The 23,038-nt window shown below is 40.2% G+C and overlaps 1 non-coding gene across 1 annotated transcript; it reads right to left on the bottom strand.

The window, feature by feature from the left end:
* Window positions 1-772: 772 nt before the first annotated feature.
* TRNAC-GCA lies at window positions 773-844 on the bottom strand. Its single transcript has one exon. It is a non-coding gene; the product is annotated as a tRNA-Cys (tRNA).
* Between the last annotated feature and the right edge of the window lie 22,194 nt (window positions 845-23,038).

The following is a 23,038-nucleotide window of genomic DNA, read 5'->3' as shown; positions in this document are numbered from 1 at the left end:
AGTCCTGCGTTATATGCCAGCTTGCCCGTTGATCCAAACTTGCTTTAGAAAATATGTTACATCAGCCCCAGTGACGGTGTATCTTAAATGACATAATTCCCCAGTATAAAAGGATATTATAGCATGAAGTTTTGATGTGCAAATTTTAATAGTGTTTTGAAATATCTATTTTGTCATACAGAACATATACTTTTGGACATCATAAGCAACTATAGGTCAAATACAAGATTCTATTTTTGCTGATTATCTAGCATATACAAAGTGCTTTATACATGCTTATACCAATTTCCTTAATCGCATTTTAGAGATGAGAACACTGACCTGAAATGGTTAAACAAGGTGTTCAGGAAAGAAACAGAAGTTACTTGTTGAGCAAGAGTGTGATGATGAGCCTGTTACATTGGTTTCATGCGTTATGGTAGGCTGGTTTTCTGCTGTCTGCATTGGAGAAGATAAAGAAAGCACTGGAATGATAAGAATGGGAGAATCGTATACAATTATGGAGGAAAATTTCCACCTCCTACAAAAATAAAACACAAAGCTAAAATCAGGAATTACCCTTCAAACCTTTCTTAGAGAAATATCAAGGCATAACCTTGAGGCACATGAATAAATTTGATCTAGACAATGATCTGGAGAAGGTGAAGGTGAAGTCGCTCAGTCATGTCCGACTCTGCGACCCCATGGACTGTAGCCCACCAGGCTCCTCAGTCCATGGAATTTTCCAAGCAAGAGTACTGGAGTGGGTTGCCATTTCCTTCTCCAGAGGGTCTTCCCAACCCAGGGATCGAACCCGGGTCTCCTGCACTGCAGGCAGACGCTTTACCATCTGAGCCACCAGGGAAGCCAATGGCAACAGACAAAATTATTTTGCTTTTTATACTCGTAGGATCCCCCTAAGGTCTACAGCAATACATTGTAAGCAGGACACTCAATTAAACTTTTATTCATACCAATGACATTTCACTTTTGTGGAGAATGGCCTGGCCCTAATCCACACTCCTCCCTTCATAAGAAACCCAATCTGGATTTCCTGACCTTATTCGAGTTCCTAACCATCCATCCACACGTCTTTCCAGGGAGATGCACACATTGACCAGCACAAAAAACATACTAAAATTATTCAATTCCTTGAGATCCCTTCCAGGTAATAGTACTGTCCAATGTTTGAGCCTTGGTAATGAGCCACGAAGCAATGTCCCTGGTACCCTGGCTCTTTCTGCAGTTGTGTTCTGGTCATTCCTTTCATAAGAATGATTTCCTGTATTGTCTGACTAATCTTCCATTTCACAACAAAAAGCTTCAGTAAGAATTCTCAGAGCTATATTTCCTTTTCCCTTCTTGAAATCTCTTCTTTATTTTCCATCAGACCTCTCACCTTACCTTAAGAGTTGCCCCCTTGCCTCTTATTAAGATCTTTATATCTCTTCCTCTGAGAGTGCCACAGAATTTTAGAGCAAGTTAGTGGTATTTACCGCTTAGACATGAGATTACAAACCTGGGCTTTTCTTATTGCCCCTCATTGGTCTTCCTCCTTCCACTTCCTTACCATGGACTTCACATTTCAGCATCACCTCTTCTCTTATTCTGAGCTGTCTTTTGTTTTTGTGTGTGTGTTTTTCTTGGTCATTTCTTTTGTTTGTTTTTAATTTTTACAATGTTGAGTTGGCTCCCTCCAGACAGCAACACAAATCAGCCACAGCCACACACATACCCCTTCCCTCTTGAGCCTCATCCCTCACCCATCCCACCCCTCTAGGTCATCACACGGTGCCAGACTGGGCTCCCTGTGTTATACAGCAACTTCTCACCAGGTCTCCATTCTCCATCTGATAGTGTACGTATGTTAATACTACTTTATCCATTCATCCCACTCTCTTCCTCCCCAACTTGTGCCACAAGTCCATTCTCTACTTCTGCATCTCCTTTCCTTCCCTGCAAATAGGTTCATCAGTACTATATTTCTAGATCCCATATATATGTGTAAATATTCAATATTTGTTTTTCTCTTTCTGACTTACTTCACTCTGTATAACAGGCTCTAGGTTCATCCACCTCACTAGAACTGAGTCAAATTCATTCTTTTAATGACTGAGTAATATTCCATCGTATATATGTATAACATCTTCTTTATCTGTTCATCTGTCAGTGGACATCTAGGTTGCTTCCATGTCCTGGCAATTGTAAATAGTGCTGCAATGAACAATGGGGTACATATTTCTTTTAGAACTGTGGTTTTCTCAGAGTATATTCTCAATAGTGGGGTTGCTGGGTCATATGGTAGATTTATTCCTAGTTTTTAAAGGAATCTCAAAGGTAGTGGCTTTTTAACTTTGTTTTTGCTTTCCCATAATTCTCAAATTTATAACATGATATGACTCTCTTTAGGAACTAAGAACAGGACAATAAAAGAAAATAAGATGATCAGAGTCTTCATTCCTCTTAAATCTGTGCAAAAGAACTCTTGAGCTTAACTTCTTTCCATAGTTTGCGTCTTTGTGGGCATTTTTTCCATTCCTTGTTCCTATGACTTTACTTCCAACTATTATAGAAATATTTTAGGTAATTAGTGTGGACAGATGCACAGAGAGGAACGCATGTCAACATAAATGACTCTGCACTGGATCTGCTAAAATTCAAATCTAATTTCAAACTCTTCAGGTAACCATCGGTTCAGTTCAGTTCAGTCACTCAGTCATGTCTGACTCTTTGCGACCCCATGAACTGCAGCATGCCAGGCCTCGCTGTCCATCACCAACTTCTGAAGTTTACCCAAATTCATGTCCATTGAGTGAGTGATGCCATCCAACCATCTCCATCAGGATACATATAATACTCAATTAATTATACCCCCCAGGAGGGCACATGGACAAATACACTAACACTTTCCTTCTGAAACTCTGCTTTAAACAAAGGCCATAGCTTACACATGATCCCCAAACCAGGAGCACTAATCCATCCACTTCTGTCAGCACAGACTATTAAGAAGCTAAATCAATAACTGAGAAAGTCAACATATGCTGTAGTGTGTTTGCTGCCTGGAACTAAGTTTGTTTGTTTGTTTACAAACTTCTATGACTCTAAAATCCCAGTTTTAACCTAAAGACCTCTCTTCCAAACTCTGTCCAAAATCTAATCCTTCAGATTTCTCAAGTTGAATACACACATGGTTGAATGGGAGTGAGGGGAAATCAATATGTTCCATCAGACTTTTTTAGCTAAGAGGTTGTGACATTTCTGTTATTTCTCAGGATATATCAAAGAGAGAGAATGTTCACTAAAACATTATCTTTTTAATACTAAAAATAGAATGATTGAATGTAAATATGTCCTCAGAATGAGACACTATTTTCCAACCCATAAAGGAAGTTAATCTCCATTTCTATTAAACCAAAACTTTTATCTAACTAAAATTTTAACTATGAATCATGTAGCCTGAATTGAAAAGACAAACACATGGATTCTAAATTTCTAAAGTCCTTAAAACTGATGTTTACATTCTCATCAGTATAAATAACATTTCTCTGCTACATAAATAAATTAAAGGATGCTAGCAGCAAAACTATGTAAGTCAATGACACCCTGGAAAGACAGGGCTTTTCAATGATCAAGTATGTAAAACTATGTAAGTTACTGACAACCTGAAAAGACAGGGCTTTTCAATATGAAGGCTTTTCCAGTGATGATATCAGATCAGACGTTCACCCAAATATAAGCTCTATGTTCATAATAGGAGGCAGAAAAGGCCCAACATTCACACTAATGGGGACATCTAGACTCAACCATTTTCTAGTCATATGACTGTCAACAATGTGCTTACATTTCATTCCTCAGGACTCAGGAATACATAATAGGACTGAATCACACCTACAATTCATAGAGTTGTCATAAGAATTAAGTGGCTTAATACTTGTAAAGCAGTTAGCATGGTTCCTGATACAGGAAATAAAGTAAAATTAACTTCATTGAAATTTTATCCTCAAGTGTTGGCTTCAGTTTCAAAATAAATTCAGTTCAGTTCAGTTCAGTCGCTCAGTCATGTCCAACTCTTTGCGACCCCATGAATCCCAGCACTCCAGGCCTCCCTGTCCCTCACCAACTCCCGGAGTTCACTCAGATTCACGTCCATTGAGTCAGTGATGCCATCCAGCCATCTCATCCTCTATCGTCACCTTCTCCTCCTGCCCACAATCTCTCCCAGCATCACACTCTTTTCCAATGAGTCAACTCTTCACATGAGGTGGCCAAAGTACTGGAGTTTCAGCTTCAGCATCATTCCTTCCAAAAAAATCCCAGGGCTGATCTCCTTCAGAATGGACTGGTTGGATCTCCTTGCAGTCCAAGGGACTCTCAAGAGTCCTCCAACACCACAGTTCAAAAACATCAATTCTTTGGTGCTCAGTCTTCTTCACAGTCCAACTCTCACATCCATACATGACCACTGGGAAAACCATAGCCTTGACTAGACGGACCTTACTCGGCAAAGTACTTGATCTCTATTCAGAACTCCTTGTAAGGACAGAGTCTCATTTATCTGAGCCTGTTCTGGCATTCCATATATTTTGAAGTCTATATTCAACTGGGTCAAATTCACTATCATACATAGATATCCAAATCAATGGTCTGGCTTTCTTTAACTATTGACAAATTCCTTTGAGAATCAGATAATAGCCATGAGTTCCCTTCATTCTGAAAATGCTTAGACATAAAAAACTCTGAATGTAAGAAGAGGCAGGGAGTTTCAGATTTTTGTAAAACCAGATTTGGAAATTTGTTGATCATCCTTACCCTAGATTGTATTTCTGCCCTTGGATGGTCTATATCCTCACCTTTAAAGCCTTCTGGGCTGAGAAGCATATCTGCTTACCTGGTTGGAAGTCCTTTGTGGGTGATGGCATTTAAAAAGCAGAGGTAGAGGACCTCATTTTCTCTGCAGCAGTGGTGACCATCATGGTTGTTACAGCAGTGGTGTTCTTTGTTGGTGTTGTGGTGGTTGTCAGTTTTGGAGTAATTGTGATAGTTGTTGAAGTATTCCAGGTTGCAGTTGGAATAATAGTGGTGGTCGTTGTTGGAATGATTGTGGTTGTTACTGGAGTAGTGGTGATCATCATTCTTGAAATAGTGGTGGTTCTTCTTGGAGTAGAGGTGGACATTGTTGTTGGAATACTGCTGGTCATTGTTGGAGTAGACATGGTTGCTTGAGTAGTATGGGTCATTGCTGTTGAGATCCTCATGGTAGCTACTGTTGTTGGAATAGTAGTAGTGGTACATGTTGCTGGAGTAGTGGTGCTGGTCATTGTTGCAGTAGTGTGGTTGGTTGTTGTTGGAGTAGTGATTGTTGTATTAGTGGTGGTATCTGTTGTTGGAATAGTGATAGTGCTTATTTTTGGAGTAGTGGTGGTGGTTGTTGGAGTAGTGGTAATGGTGGTGGTTGAAGTAGGGATGGTTGTTGTTACAGTAGTGATAGTGGTTGTTCAACTAGTGGTGGTTGTTTTGGGGGTAGTGGTGTTTGCTACTGGAGTAGTGGCGGTGGTGGTTGTTGGAGCGGTGGTGGTTGCTGTTGGAGTTGTAGTAGTGGTTGTTTTTGGAGAGGTGGTGGTGTTTGTTGTTGGAGTAGTAGTAGTCATTGTTGTTGGAATAGTGGTGGTGGTTGTTGGAGTAGTGGTGGTAGTAATGGTGGTGGTTACTATTGGAGTAGTAGTAGTGGTTGCTTTTGAAGAAGTGGTGGTGTTCATTGTTGGAGTAGTGGTAGTGGTGGTTGGAAGAGTGGTGGTTGTTGTTGGAGTAGTGTTGGTGGTTATTGGAATAGTGGTGGTTGTTGTGGGAGTAGTGGTGGTGGTGGTTGGAGTAGTATAGTCATTGTTGTTGGAATAGTGGTAGTTGTTGTGGGAGTAGTGGTGGTGGTTGTTGGAGAAGTAGTAGTCATTGTTGTTGCAGTAGTAGTAGTCGTTGTGGGAGTAGTGGTGGTAGTAGTGGTGGTTGTGGGAGTAGTAGCAGTTGTTGTGGGAGTAGTGATGGTGGGTTGTTGGAGTAGTGGTTGTTGCAGTAGTAGTAGTTGTTGTTGTGGGAGTAGTGGTGGTGGTTGTGGGAGTAGTGGTGGTAGTAGCGGTGGCTGTTGAAGCAGTGGTGGTTGTTGTTGGAGTAGTAGTGGTGGTGGTAGTTGTTGTTGTAGATGAAGTTAGAAATCAACATGAAAGCTGGGATTCATTAAGCTGCGGGAAACAAGAGACTCGTGCTGGGCCAGTAAATCAACACAACCAAGGAGACTGTCCCCAGCAGAACTTGGACTCGTCTCCCATGAACTCTGAGTTCTTGTCATTGGTCAACTAGAATCTGTGACTGAGGAGGGAGTGAAGACATGGTCATAACAAGGAAACACCTGCATTGAAAGGATGATATTTGAGGGAGGTGTCAATATAAAAAATGACATTTGGGATTTGTATTGAAGCACTTCATAAAGACTAGTCATGCATATCAGATTTATGTAGCTTCATAAACACCTGTGAGATAGGAAAAAATGTCTAGAGTTTGAAACCGTCTTTGTCCTTTTAGTGGTGTATGATTAGGACTTAAATAGTAATTCCCAAGAACTGGAATATTTATCAAATAAATAGCATTTACTTCAGTCAGTCCTAGGAGTACCCTTTCAACAGATCTGCATCCTAAATGCAGATTAATTCACACCATTGCCATTTGTAGAAAGGTGGATAGGTCTAGAGTCTGTCAGATGGAGTGAAGTAAGTCAGAAAAAGATTAACAAATATTAATATAATATATTAAAACATATATGGAACCTAGAAAAATGGTCCAGATGAACGAATTTGCAGGACAGGATTAGAGATGCAGGCATAGAGAGTGGACAAGTGGACAGAGGGAGGGATGGAGGTTGGTGGAATGGATTGGGAGATTAAGGTCGACATATATACACTACCTTGTGGATAATAGATAGCTAGTGGGAACCTGCTATGTAGCAGAGGGAGTTCAGCTTGGTGCTCTGTGGTGACATAGAGGGGTAAAATGGAAGGGTGGATGGGAGGGAGGACCAGGAAGGATAGGTTACATGTATGCATAGAGCCGACTCACTTCTCTGTACAGTAGAAACTAATACAACATTGTAAATCAACTATACCACAATTTAAAAGAAAAACAACACACACACACACCATATGCTAGATAATAGATGCCTTAGGCTTTTGGATAGAAAGTGAGCCAGACATTTTAAGGCTCTTTTCTACCGGAGAGATAATAACAATAGGCAATAACTTAGACTCTTTTCAGAGTTAGAAATGGTATAGGATTCCAAACCACTTACTGCCATCCTCAGAGCTGCTCAGGGAAAATTGAAACTGGAATTAAGCCAAAACACTGTGCCTGCTGGCATAAAGGCAAAATTGCAGGACTGAATCAAGAATGTGTAGCTTTTACTCACCAGACATCTTTTTTTGCCTACAAGAAGTATTCTTAAATTTCAACCCTACAAACTATAAATTAGAATCCCAAGTTAACTGAATAGGGGACAATTTGTTTGAACAGCTTTTGAGGGATCAAGTCAAATTAATTTGGAAACTAGCTAATTTTTGCCTTAAAGAAGAAAAACTTTTTTTCAACAATTATTTGTGCCTGTTATGTACAAGGCATTAGTAAATGCTTTAGGCTTTGGGGGTCCTGTGATCTCAGTGGTAATTGCCCAAATCTGTCAGTGTGAAAACAGCCATAGACAGAATGTAAACAAATGAGTGTGGCTGTCTTCCAATAAAATGTTACTTATAAAACTGTGGGTGGAAGTGTTTTGTAATATGATCTGATCCTGGGGCTACAGTTTGCTGAGCCTGTTCTAATAGCGTAATCAGAAGTTTTTTAAAAGTGTGAAATCCAACCCCCTCAGTTTGAAATAAAATACAGAGAAAAAAAGGAACCAAGCAAAAAATCTTATTAAAGGACTATAACAATGAAAAAACCTAATCCACTTCTTTCATTTGTCTTCCTTGGTGGTATTTCCTGAGAAAGAAGTTAGAAAGCTAAGGATAGAAAAAACTGCTGAGGAAGAGCCCTAACATAAGGTTGAAAAGTAAGCTCATTCTGTGAAAGTGCAAGAAAACTTTAGCAAAGAACTGGGTTGGAGGTAAAGAGTCACTTTGATTCAGGTATGTACCTGTTTCCCGAACAGAGCAGTGGCTTTATAAATATTCATCTACTAAAGAATTTCTGAGCACTAAAAGTCTCCTATATTATTCTTTCTATATCATTTTTTAAGAATATTCAGCCAGAACAATCATATAATTTCAGTTTCAAAAATATTCTCTTCACATGTGGCCTCCTCCCACCAGCCTTTTTTGGCTTCCTTAAAATGCCCCCTAGATGTAGTTTCCCCAGAGTCAGTTATTTCCTGTAACATAATTGACATTTTACTTGCCTTCATCAAGGGCACAAGCCAAGTGCAAAAGTTGGGAGATTACAATATCAAGTTCATTAAATTAAAATTAAAACAGATTATGAAGGCCAAAAATATTGTGTTCTGTTGTTAATAGAAGACTTTAGTGAGAGAACATTTATTAAGAAAGAACACCAAAACCCAAGAAATTCTGAAGAAACTGCACCTTTCATCAAGTGGTAAGGAAAATTAGGATGTCTACATTAAGATGGAAAAATGTAAACGTCCCTGATTTTTTATTTCATAAAATTATTAAAAGCTACAAGTGAACAATTATTGAGATGCAAATGTGTTCAAACTGCAATAAAGCTATTTTGATTTTTAAACAAGCAGTTTAGTGACGTGGTGTGAAATCTGATTCAAAAAATGGAAGACAGGGCAGAGGAAAGGTTGAAACTATATAGGCTCATACAAAGTATATGCAACAAGATGGAATTGACAAGTGTTAAGCAAATGGTACATCTACTTGCTGTTGCTCTTTAGTTGCTAAGTTGCGTCCCACTCTTTGCCACCCCATGGACTGTAGCCTGTGGGATTTTCCAGGCAAGAATACTGGAGTGGGTTGCCGTTCCAGAACCAGGGATCCAACCCTCGTCTCCTGCATCTTCTGCATTAGCGGGTGGATTCTTTACTGGACAGGACTTTATATTATCTATCTATAAGTTGTAAAATGTTAAGAAAAGACATTAAAAAATTCTCCTAAGACATAATCTCAGAGAAAAGGACAGTTCTTCAAGTGGGATATATTCAGTTCCATGAAAATATTCACTATATTTCAGTGTGGAACAGTAAATGCTTTTTCATGAACCAACCAGCACTCCTGAAGCACTGTTTTAGAAGATAGTTTGCTGACTGGAAATATTCTCTTGACTTTGGTTTTGAATCAAGGTTCATCTTAACACTTCATTCTACACAAATACAAGTTATTCTATTGAACAGTTATTAGAAAACAAGATTATAGGAACCTCCTGTTTCCCTGTTAAAAAAAGAAAAAGTTAACATCAAGCAGAAAACTCTTCTCTCTGAAAATTCATAGGAAGTAATCAAAGGAAGTAAGAAGACAAACTCACCTGGTCTTACACACAACAATAGGGTGACTCTTCTATCGTTGTACCACCTTCTCTGCTCAGCACGGCAGCAATACCAGCCACTGTCAGATTGGACAGCAGCGTCTATGGTCAAAGACACATCCCTTTCACCAATATTTCCCTTTAGATGAAAACGTCTGTCTCTCCGATTGATGACTCTGTATTCATCAGTCCAGATATGTCCACACAGAGTCCAATTACATGACCCTCAGCCCCATCACATGGGCATGACATCTCCAGTTTAGGTGCAGGGTAGAGTGACAGACTGACCCACCACTCCAATCACTTGTTCGTAAGATGTTACATCATCTATAGATAAAAAGAAACCAGAGCATGAGGTCTCAATATTTTACCTTTAATTTATTTTCATTGTGTTCTTTATGTAGCTTATGTGGTTTGAAATCATCTGATTATCTTGAACTTTTAAAATTTAGTATAAGCATTTTTCTATGCTAATATATTATTGGGTGGCCTTACTATTTACTTGATATATATTTATAGATGAAACTTCTTATAAGTGTTTTGCTATATTCAGGATTACTTTCTAATATGATAGATTTCCAACTGAGAAACTCTCGGCATAAATAGCAGAAATAAGCTCAGTCTCTTGGTATATATGACCAGGTTTCTCTCCAAAAGATTTGAAACAAATGACACTGGAGCAATGCATGAGTGTGTGTATATTTCATCCTGTATTTGACATGTATCTATTTATTGAATATGTAATACTTATACATGCTTTTCCTTTCCCCTAGATTCAATCACTGTCTCAGTTGAAATCTGCTTATAAACTACTGAATTTAAAGTTTTGATTTGCAATTTTTATTGCAATTTTAAAAATAGCTATTGCAAATAATGTCACCTCACAACCCCTCTCTTCTTAAAAAAAAAAAAAAAGCTGAGCTAATGTTTTACTTGGACTCTTCCCTGATAGGTCAGTTGGTAAAGAATCCTCCTGCCAAGCAGGAGAGGTAGGTTTGTTCCCTGGGTCGGGAAGATTCTCTGGAGGAAATGAGAACCCACTCCAGTATTCTTCCATGGGAAATCCCATGGACAGAGAAGCCTGGAGGGCTACTGTACTTAGTCACTCAGTAGTGTCTGACTCTTTGTGACTCTATGGACTGTTGTCTGCCAGACTCCTCTGTCCATGGGGATTCTCCAGGCAAGAATACTGGAGTGGGTTGCCATGCCTTCCTCCAGGGCATCTTTCCAACCCAGTGATCAAACCCATGTCTCCTGCATTGCAGGTTTCTTTACCATCTGAGTCACCAGGGAAGCCCAAGAGTACTGAAGTGGGTAGCCTATCCTGTCTCCAAAGGATCTTCCCAACCCAGGATTCAAACCAGGGTCTGCTGCATTGCAGGTGGATTCTTTACCAGCTGAGCTACTAGGGAAGCTCATGGGTTCCAAAGAGAGTCGGACAGGACAAAACAAAAACAACAATCCTTTACTTTAAGGCAGAAGCAAGGAACACTTTTAGAAATCAGTTCTAAAAAAATGAATCTATAATACTTTCAGGAGAAACTGAGGCTTATAATGGGATTTAGGATCAATCCAAGAAATTCAAGAAGGGATCCCTGCTCGTGAGTTGATGACAGCCCCGGAATGGGCACGATCCACTTACCCAGGTGAAACCAAAAATTAGAGAATATTCAGTCAAATACTAAACTTTGCCTCTTAAAAACAAACAGACAGGAAAATTCTCTCCTGTGGTAGTGGCTTATAAAACACTGCATTGCCAAATGTAGTCTGAGTGGTTCTTCAAAGAAATCTGGGATTCAACAACTAATCATACTTATAATTGGGCTGTGCATCTGGGAAATGCCCTGCGAATAAAATGCTCATTATTACATAGAGTAAGAGTCAATTTTTTCCCCTGTAATTCTGATAATATTTCATTTTACCAAATATCATTTTTGGACTACAAAGGTAAAACATACTATTTATAAAACTTTAAGTAACAGAAGTATAATTCTAAAATGTACTTTTCCTAATTCCCACTTCTAGAGATTGTTTTGGAAAGTTATGGGATGTCTATCCCTCAAATTTCCCTTGTTACACCAAGTGGTATTAATTAATTTTTTTCTTTGATTTACTTATTTTTTAATAAACAGTTTTGACCATGCTGCAGACATGTGGGATCTTAATTCTCTAATGAGGGATTGAACCCACACTCCCTATATTGGAAGCATGGAGTCTTAACCACTAGAAAAACCAGGGACATTTTCTTATGCCAAGAAAACCCAAGAACATCTACTCTCTACCATCACATCCACACGTCTCCTACACCCTCCCAAGCTCAAGGCTTCCAAATCACAGCCCACATGCTCACTTACCTGGCAAAAGGAGCAGGAGGCCCAGGATGGCTACCCAAGGATACATGATGCTATTGAACTAAAGGAAAGAGAAAGCAGACTGGTTAGTGTGCCCTCCAACCGTATGGTATCAGAATCAATACAGCCAGGTGGTATTACGGGGGCTCCGAGGAGCCCAGGTCACTTTTATGTCTCAGCACAGAGAGAATTCAGCAGGAGGTTGAAAAGGAATAGGTAAGAAGATTTATTAGAATAGAACGTGTGTGAGACCGACAGCTGGTAGGTGAGTGTTGTGCTGCCCCAGGTACTTAGTAGGTTACATTTTTATAATCAAAGGAAGAGAGAGGGGGGAGAAGACTACTTTCTTTGTCTTTGAGTTTTCCATCACTAGCTCCTCCTACAAGTCAGGTGGAGAAGTTTTTGATCCTATAAGGTGCATCTGGGACCACTATGGCGCTATGGAGAAATTATTTCAGGTTTCATACATAGAGGGTCATTCATTTTGAAATGTCACATTTCCAACTCTGGCAGTTGTCTTAACCTCTTCAAACCTCAGTTTCTACTCCTTTATAATGAATGTTGGGAAATCTGTATGCGGGTCAGAAAGCAACAGTTAGAACTGGACATGGAACAACAGACTGGTTCCAAATTGGGAAAGGAGTACATCAAGGCTCTATATTGTCACCCTGCTTATTTAACTTATATGCAGAGTACATCATGAGAAATGCTGGGCTGCATGAAGCACAAGCTGGAATCAAGATTGCCAGGAGAAATATCAATAACCTCAGATATGCAGATGATACCACCCTTATGGCAGAAAGTGAAGAAGAACTAAAGAGCCTCTTGATGAAAGTGAAGAGGAGAGTGAAAAAGTTGGCTTAAAGCTCAACATTCAGAAAACTAAGATCATAGCATCAAGTCCCTTCACTTCATGGGAAAGAGATGGGGAAACCGTGCAATGACTGACTATTTCTCTGAGCTGCAAAATCACTGCAGATGGTGATTGCAGCCATGAAATTAAAAGACACTTACACCTTGGAAGGAAAGTTATGTTCAACCTAGACAGCATATTCAAAAGCAGAGACATTACTTTGCCAACAAATGTCCGTCTAGTTAAGGCTATGTTTTTTCCAGTGGTCATGTATGAATGTGAGGTTTGGACTATAAAGAAAGCTAAATACCAAAGAATTGATGCATTGAACTGTGGTGTTTGACAAGATTCTTGAGAGTCCCTTGGACTGCAAGGAGGTGCAACCGGTCCATCCTAAAGGAGATTAGTCCTGAATATTCACTGGAAGGACTGATCCTGAAGCTGAAACTCCAACACTTTGGCCACCTGATGTGAAGAGCTGACTCATTTGAAAAGACCTTGATTCTGGGAAAGATTGAAGGCAGGAGGAGAAGGGGATGACAGAGGATGAGATAGCTGGATGGCATCACCAACTCAATGGACATGAGTTTGAGTAAACTCCCGGCATTGATGATGGACAGGGAGGCCTGGCATGTGTAGTCCACGGCGTTGCAAAGAGTCGGACATGACTGAGAGACTGAACTGAATTGAACTGATTGATTTTCCTATTCTATTGCTTTTTCTAGGAAAGAGGCTTTGAGAAGAGTTATTCTTTGTGAGTACTCAAAAGGGGTAAGTTTAGTGCATATGACAGCACAGAGACAATTTGAGAATGGATTCTGACAGAAGAAGTGGACTAAGTTTTTATCATTGTCATTGTGGATGGTTACTGAACTGGCTCTTTCCCTGTCAATAGCTCTACCCCCACTCTAATATAAAAGGTCTTTTCAACAGGGTCCAAGTATTTTAAGAGATTTCTAGCTAAAAAAGAGAAAAGGAAGAGGAAGAGTGAAACTTCTGGAGCTGCGTTGCTAAAGAAAGCTTATTTTTTCAGACTCTTTGCTGTTAAATTATTACTTTAAGTTATCTTCTATAATTTAAACAAATAAATTCCCAGATGTCACCTTTATTACTGAATCAGAATCTCCAGGAGCAGACCCCAGGAATCTGTATTCTAATGAGTTCCCAGTTGATCTAACGCAAGAATCCCTAACCTTTGGCACCAGGGACCAGTTCCCTGGAAGACAATTTTTCTTTGGAGGAGGGGCAGGGGATAGTTTAGGTAGTAATGAAGGCAGTGGTTTAGGTGGCAATGCACTTCATGGGAAGCAATAGGAACAGCAAATGAACCTTGCTGCCAGTCCCCTCCTGCTGGGTGGCCAGTTTCCTAACAGGACTCCTACTGGTGCCAGTGCAAGGTCCAGAGGTTGGGGATCCCAATCTAACTCATCGTCTCCTAGGCTTCAGGCATTGGCATAACCTTTGCCAAACTCACATTGTCCCTTTGCCATTATTCACTCAAGTTGTTTTAGGTTAACTAAAATTGTAGTCATCCTAAATAATATCCATTAAATCATAGTTTTAATGCATTGTTTTCTAAAAATGCAATTAAAACACATAACTATTTTAAAAATCCATCGTGAACTAGCTGAATGGAATGGAATGGAATAGTCATTTCAGTTGTGTCTGACTCTGTGTGACCCCGTAGATGGCAGCCCACCAGGCTCCCCATCCCTGGGATTCTCCAGGCAAGAACACTGGAGTGGGTTGCCATTGCCTTCTCCAACGCATGACAGTGAAAAGTGAAAGTGAAGTCTCTCAGTCGTGTCTGACTCTTAGCGATCCCATGGACTGCAGCCCACCAGGCTCCTCCATCCATGGGATTTTCCAGGCAAGAGTACTGGAGTGGGGTGCCATTGCCTTCTCCGGAACCTACTCCACTCTACTGATTCAAAGCTGTAAGTTTGGGCAGACTGGGTCTGCTTCCAGGTCCATGTGATTCAAACTTTGGAGTCAAACTTTGGCCCTCTTATTCCAGGACCCACCTTCCTAGGCCTGGGCATCCTCACACAGTCCTATGGAAAGCCCCACACTTCCAGGACCCTACCCCCGTCTTTCCCCATGTACCCTCTCCTGTTACGCCAATCAAACTGGATTTTTAGTTCTAAACTTAGGACAGTATCACCTAAAGCATGTTAATAAATGTTAAAATATACTCTACAGGTTTAACCCTTGATAGCAAAAGTGCTTTCTATTCCAAGAATGGGATTCTCCTCAAATAGATACATTCATACAGCCCTTTGCATCAGCATCTGAAATGGTACATGATTCTCCTGCTTCATTTCTTTTTAGTCTTCCTCAGTCACTCTGCCCCAGCCACGCTAGAACACACCTTACTTTCTCCTTCTTAATATACAAGCTCTTCCTACCTCAGTACCTTTGCGCTTGCTGGATTTCTTTCACATGTCTGCCATCTACACATACCTTGGGTTTCAACTCAAACTCCCCACTTTCCCAGAGGCAGCTCCTAACCAATCTAGCTAAAGCTACACCAGTTCTCCACATCCCCATGCCCTCCAGGCATTCTCTATCACAGCAGTTTTTAACCAAGGGTGATGTTTCCTCTAAAGGAGACATTGGTAATGTCTACAGACTTTTGCAGTTGTCACTACCTAGGTTTGGGGGTGGGGTAGGCGGGAAACAAGTGCCCTCTAGCAAATAGAGGCCAGGTATGTTGATAACCAATCCTATAATGCATAGTACAGTCCCCTCCTACAAAGCATTATCTGGACCCAAATGCCATGTTTCAGAAGTTTAGCTCTATCAGTGTACTATGTTTTTTGCTTCTCATCATGAGCACCAGAACTGATGGTATTGGGGTTTCCTTCCTACTGAGTAGAGTTCCTTGGGAACTGGAGTTCAGGGTTTTTCTCTGCTTCACCTCAGCATCTAAAGGAGTGCCAGTCACCTTGACTCTCAAATCTGGCCCCATTTATCCTTGTCCTGAGAGCCCACAGCAAGTTGAGGATGACTGACCTCAAGTAAATGATGAGGATAAGAAAATATGTCACTTTAGAAAATGAAAACAAAAATGTGTTCAATTAATGAGTGTGCATACAAATGAAACTCATGATTGGGAGTTCTTCATGCTTTCATGTATTCACAAAATTATCTTTATAGCCGTCAGTGAAAGACTGGTTCCTCCAACTTTTAAAAATGTGCAAAATTTCTAAGTCCAAATATATGGTTTTAATTATGTTGTTGTTGTTGTTGCTTACTGACCAAATTGTGTCTGACTCTTTTGTGACCCCAGGAACTATAACCCACTAGGCTCCTGTCCATGGGATTTCCCAGGCAAGAATACTAAAGTGGGTTAGCCATTTCCTTCTCCAGAGGATCTTCCCAAGTCAGGGATCGAACACACGTTTCTTCCACTGGCAGATGGATTCTTTTACTACTGAGCCACCAAGATAGCCCTGGTTTTAATTATGCCGGTATCCTAATGTCATAAGCAAATTGTAGAAAATGTAATCTCGATGATCTCAAAAGACAAAAACGAAGGTCAATACATTCTATGTTATTGCCATATCCACAAAAAACAATTTAATATTAACTAAATACCTTACCTTCCTTCCTTCTAATCCATTCTTCCCCTTGTGTGTGTGTGCTCAGTCAGTGAGTTGTGTTCAACTCTTTGCAACCCCGTGGACTGTAGCCCGCCAGGCTCCTCTGTCCATGGGATTTTCCAGGCAAGAGTACTGGCGCAGGTTGCCATTTCCTCCTCCAAGGGGATCTTCCCAACCCGTGGATAGAACCTGTGTCTCTTGAGTCTCATGCATTGGCAGGAAGATTCTTTACCACTAACACCACCTGAAAAGCCCATTCTTCCCCTCAGTTATCAAAAAATTTTCTACACTATGATAGCCAAATTACCCATTATCAACTTTTCTAAAACAGATACATTTTTTCAGAAAAAATAATAAGGGACCGTATAGCAAGAGACCTCTGAATGCAATACCACAGAAATTATATACTGACCCCTGATGATAGATCTCCTATCACTACAAACTACACACAGACACAATGTGAATTTCTGTAGTGTTTTTCTTTTTTTCTTTTACTTTTATTTTTCTCCCCAAATCATGTCACTGGAATTACTACTACACCAATGTATGTGTGGAAATATTTCTAATAGTGTAAAAAAAAATCTGGACAATATTGTAAACCAATTATACTTCATTAAAAATATATTTAAAATTAAGCATAAAGAATGACCTACTCAAATGTCCATGGGGTCGCAAAGAGTCGGACACAACTGAGCAACTTCACTTTCACTTTTCACTTTCATGCATTGGAGAAGGCAATGGCAACCCACTCCAGTGTTCTTGCCTGGAGAATCCCAGGGACGGGGGAGCCTGGTGGGCTGCCGTCTATGGGGTCGCACAGAGTCGGACACGACTGGAGTGACTTAGCAGCAGCAGCAGCACTCTAATGTCATCCAATGTTCCTGGTAATACTTATAATTAGAGCTCAGGGACAGTCTCTAATTCTGTGTACCACCTGCTTTCTACTAAGCTGCATGTCTTGTTTCACAGAATGCTACTGGGTATGCCAGTAGTCATTGTGCTCAGGGGTTTCCAACATTATGAAAATGCTCAATTAACAATTAAAATAACTAAATTTATATTTTAAAAAATAAGTTAATTTTTAAAAAAAAGTTAAGAAGATTCCCAGAACCTGTAATGTTCCATCACAAAACTTCCAGAAGGAAAGGGAAAATAAAGCATAAATCATAAATTCAAAGTCCCACAAGACACAAAGCAGGTAACAAACATGAGGTTGCAGGCAAAGCAAGGGCTGAGGGATTGGTACCATCTACTGGGGCCCTGACAGCACAGGGATGCTGCCCAACATTGTCAGGGCTTTCCTGACAAGTTACAAATCTGGGCTTTAATTTGAAATCTGCATGTTGTCTTGGATTTAAAAAAAAACATACATTGTAGTTGGAACATAATTTTTTTAAGTCAGATTAATCTGGCCCCATTGTTGAAAATTAGTAAACAATGTTTAGCAACCTTCTTTGACCATATAACCTTTATTCAGAGGTCCTATTTTAATTGCCAAGAATTTAACAAAAGTGTCAAAAACGTTGCCTTCAAAAACAAGCACCCAGCCCTCATGGACCACTTTGGTGTGAGTAGCTCTGAATGTCCCCCAAATTACTCAAGCATGAGTTATTTCAGGGTTTACTCAAAGTGAAATTAATCTCCAGTCTTTTAACTGTTCATGTAGAAATGCTTCTAAATGATTAAAATTATCCTTACATTTAGCCTTTGTCTAATTCTTCTGGGAAAACCAACATTTAATTGAGTTGTGAAAAAGAAATATAACACAGGTATTGATTCAATATGAAAAAGACCTTTTATCTTTCCAAAACAATTTTAAAAATCAAAGTGATTTGAGGACAATTTAGCATTTTGTAGAAACTGGTAACACTCACACTCACCTCCATTTTTCTATTGGGTAAATAAAAACATGTACACACCATGATTTGAAACTTTGGGTACCCTAAGCCATATCACATTTGGAGTCACTTGATTTAAAAAAAAAAAGGGGGGGGGGACAATCATGAAATGCTTGCATGTTAAGTCCTCTAAGTCCCAGATTAGATGTCCTGATTCTAAGTTGTATTCAGGTATTCTTGACAGCCTTGGTAACTGAGGTAGAAGTGTTTTTTTCCATCTTCCCAATGAGAATTCTTGATGGAAAACAGGATTCATGAGGTCTAAAGAGAATGTACAATTCTAAGAAGTATGTTTCATGTTTTGAAGAGACCTCAACAATGATCCGGCAATGGCACCCCACTCCAGTACTCTTGCCTGGAAAATCCCATGGACAGAGAAGCCTGGTGGGCTGCAGTCCATGGGATGGCACAGAGTTGGACATGACCAAAGCAACTTAGCAGCAGCAGCTGCAATGATCAGAAAGTTTGAGCCAATTTAGTATAAAAAATTAGGACTCTGTGACAGAGGTTGACTTTATACAGTTGAGCTAGCATCACTCTACCCAGTGGCCCTGACTCAAAGGAATGCCATAGGAAACCAACCAAAAAATTGTGCAGCTGATTGAAAGGATTCTGACACGGTATCTGGTCACTGTCTTCTATAGTCAAGGGCATAACCCTTTAGAATCTGGATCCAGGACTTAGTCTTCAGTAATGTAGACACTGTCTTCTTCTTGGATAGGCTTCAGAGCTACATTATTCAAAGCTCCAATGGAAGAATCTTTCAATGGAATCACACTGTAGAATAACATGAGTAAGAGAAAAGAAGATCACTTCTCAAGTATGAGCAGCATATTTGCTTATGTTCATTCAAGCCTAGGTATTTGCATTTCTCAGAGCCCCATTCAAACATCCTATGAAATGAATAGAAGCTTCCAGAATTGTGAATATGAAGTTACAGGAAATTATTTTTAATAAGGAGGTAGAAAGTCACACCTTTTAGTTTCAAAAAACTCACACTGGTCTCTTTCAAGACACTCATGCAATAGAACACAAAAATTTATAATCTAAGAAAACAAATACCACACATCAAATTGAAGTACTAAACCGGGATGCACAGTCTCAAAGATGGCCTGAAAGTGGTTTGGCTGGTGTTTTTCTAGCTGAGGACTGTGACCCTTTAGCGAATGTTATTTAGTGGTATGTATCCTGTATTTTGAAAGAGGAGAGTGAAAAAGCTGGCTTAAAGCTCAACATTCAGAAAACTAAGATCATGGCATCTGGTCCCATAACTTCATGGCAAATACATGGGGAAACAGTGGAAACAGTGTCAGACTTTATTTTTGTGGGCTACAAAATCACTGCAGATGGTGATTGCAGCCATGAAATTAAAAGATGCTTACTCCTTGGAAGGAAAGTTATGACCAACCTAGACAGCATATTGAAAAGCAGAGACATTACTTTGCCAACAAAGGTCCATCTAGTTAAGGCTATCATTTTTCCAGTGGTCATGTATGGATGTGAGAGTTGGACTGTGAGGAAAGCTGAGTGCCGAAGAATTGATGCTTTTGAACTGTGGTGTTGGAGAAGACTCTTGAGAGTCCCTTGGACTGCAAGGAGATCCAAACAGTCCATTCTAAGATCAGTCCTGGCTGTTCTTTGGAAGGAATGATGCTGAAGCTGAAACTCCAATACTTTGGCTACCTCATGCGAAGAGTTGACTCATTGGAAAAGACTGATGCTGGGAGGGATTGGGGGCAGGAGGAGAAGGGGATGACAGAAGATGAGATGGCTGGATGGCATCACCAACTCAATGGACATGAGTCTGGGTGAACTCCGGAGGTGGTGATGGACAGGGAGGCCTGGCTGCTGCAATTCATGGAGTCGGAAAGAGTTGGACACAATGGAGCGACTGAACTGAACTGAACTGAACTGATCCTGTATTTAAGATAAACATATTAAGTATACAAAAAAAAAAAAATGCTGTCTGAGGAGGCCTTACAAATAGCTGTGAAAAGATGGAAAGAGAAAAGCAAAGGAGAAAAGGAAAGATATACCCAGTTGAATGCAGAGTTCCAAAGAATAGCAAGGAGAGATAAGAATGCCTCCCTCAGTAATCAATGCAAAGAAATAGGGGAAAACAATAGAATGGGAAAACCTAGAGATCTCTTCAAGAAAATCAGAGATACCAAGGGAACATTTCAGGCAAAGATGGGCTCCGTAAAGGATAGAAATGGTAGGGACTTAACAGAAGCAGAAAATATCAAGAAGAGGTGGCAAGAATACACAGAAGAACTGTACAAAAAAGAGCTTCACAACCAAGATAATCACAATGATGTGATCACTCACCTAGAGCCAGACATCCTGAAATGTGACGTCAAGTGAGCCTTAGGAGGCATCACTATGAACAAAGCTAGTGGAGGCAATGTAATTATAGTTGAGCTATTTCAAATCCTGAAACATGATGCTGTAAAGTGCTGCACTCAATATGCCAGCAAATTTGCAAAACTCAGCAGTGGCCACATGACTGGAAAAGGTCAGTTTTCATGCCAATCCCAGAGAAAGACAATGCAAAAGAATGCTCAAACTACCGCACAATTGCACTCATCTCACACGCTAGTAAAGTAATGCTCAAAATTCTCCAAGCCAGGCTTTAGCAACACATGAACTGTGAAATTCCAGATGTTCAAGCTGTTTTTAGAAAAGGCAGAGGAACCAGAGATCATATGCCAACATCTGATGGATCATCGAAAAAGCGAGAGTTCCAGAAAAACATCTATTTCTGCTTTATTGACTATGCCAAAGCCTTTGAGTGTGTGGATCACAATAAACTGTGGAAAATTCTGAAAGAGATGGGAATACCAGACCACCTGACCTGCCTCTTAAGAAATCTGTATACAGGTCAGGAAGCAACAGTAGAACTGGACACAGAACAACAGACTGGTTCCAAATAGGAAAAGGAACACATCAAGGCTGTATGTTGTCACGCTGCTTATTTAACTTATATGCAGAGTTCATCATGAGAAATGCTGGGCTGGAGAAGCACAAGCTGGAATCAAGATTACCAGGAGAAATATCAATAAACTCAGATATGCAGATGACACCACCCTTATGGCAGAAAGTGAAGAAGAACTAAAGAGCGTCTTGATGAAAGTGAAAGAGGAGAGTGAAAAAGTTGGCTTAAAGCTCAACATTCAGAAAACTAAGATCATGGCATCTGGTCCCATCACTGCATGGCACATAGATGGGGAAACAGTGGAAACAGTGGAAACAGTGTCAGACTTTATTTTTGGAGCCTCCAAAATCACTGCAGATGGTGACTGCAGCCATGAAATTAAAAGATGCTTACTCCTTAGAAGGAAAGTTATGACCAACCTAGACAGCATATTCAAAAGCAGAGACATTACTTTGTCAACAAAGGTCCATCTAGTCAAGGCTATGTTTTTTCCAGTGATCATGTATGGATGTGAGAGTTGGACTGTGAAGAAAGCTGAGGGCCAAAGAATTGATGCTTTTGAACTGTGGTGTTGGAGAAGACTCTTGAGAGTCCCTTGGACTGCAAGGAGATCCAAACAGTCCATCCTAAAGGAGATCAGTCCTGGGTGTTCATTGGAAGGACTGAGGTTGAAGCTGAAACTCCAATACTTTGGCCACCTGATGCGAAGAGTTGACTCATTGGAAAAGACCCTGATGCTGGGAAAGATTGAGGGCAGGAGGAGAAGGGGACAACAGAGGATGTTATGGTTGGTTGGCATCATCAACTCGATGGACATGGGTTTGGGTGGACTCCGGGAGTTGTTGATGAACTGGGAGACCTGGCATTCTGTGGTTCATGGGGTTGCAAAGAGCTGGACAGGACTGAGCAACTGAACTGAACTGATAAAAAATATCAGAGCATATCAGATGTAGTAAAATAGTATTGCTTCATCTAAGAGTGTTCTAGATAACAGAGTCAAAAATCACATCCTGCCTTAACAGTCAAAATTAGAAAGCCATGGGTTAGCTGAGTTTTATAACATGAATGCTCACAAATCAAGTGTACACAAAGGTCATTTGTCGAGTTTTGATATCAATGCTTTTTTAGAAGTTGTCTGTAGGCACTATTTTAATTACCTAAGCCTGCCCAGAAATGAAATGGCACCCTACTCCAGTACTCTTGCCTGGAAAATCCCATGGATGGAGGAGTCTGATGGGCTGCAGTCCATGGGGTCGCTGAGGGTCGGACACGACTGAGCGACTTCACTTTCACTTTTTACTTCCATGCATTAGAGAAGGAAATGGCAACCCACTCCAGTGTTCTTGCCTGGAGAATCCCAGGGACGGGGGAGCCTGGTGGGCTGCCGTCTATAGGGTCGCACAGAGTCAGACACGACTGAAGTGACTTAGCAGCAGTAGCAGCCCAGAAATGATATGAATTGCACTGAATCTTCACTCAGCTCTGATCTTTAAACAGATTAGTCATATTGCGTGGAAACAGGTTAGTTGTCAGCAGCTCAAAATGAGTCAATGTGATATAGCTGCCTCCAAAATAACATCATGAGGAAATACACCGTTTTGTTTTTGTTTTGTTTGCTTTTCTATATTATACAGCATCTTCTACACTGAATATTTTCTTTTCTAATTAGGTGATTAAAACTGAAACTTTAAAGAAGTAAACATTGAAAGAACAAAAATGAACTAAAAGGATATTATCATTCATGCTTTTCTGTCTGTAGGGAGCACTTATTTTTTTCTACTTTTGGAAGCTGACAGTCAAAAACTCCTAAAGACCTGAGTTTTGGACTCTAAGAGACCTGCTATGTGGTGTGACCTTGGATGTCACTTAACATCTCTAAACCTGTTTTCTAATTA

The sequence above is a fragment of the Oryx dammah genome, unplaced genomic scaffold (assembly GCF_014754425.2).
Source record: "Oryx dammah isolate SB20612 unplaced genomic scaffold, SCBI_Odam_1.1 HiC_scaffold_5, whole genome shotgun sequence".
Classification (NCBI taxonomy): domain Eukaryota; kingdom Metazoa; phylum Chordata; class Mammalia; order Artiodactyla; family Bovidae; genus Oryx; species Oryx dammah.
Note: the sequence above shows the minus strand (reverse complement) of the source record. Positions and strands in the feature narration are given on the sequence as shown.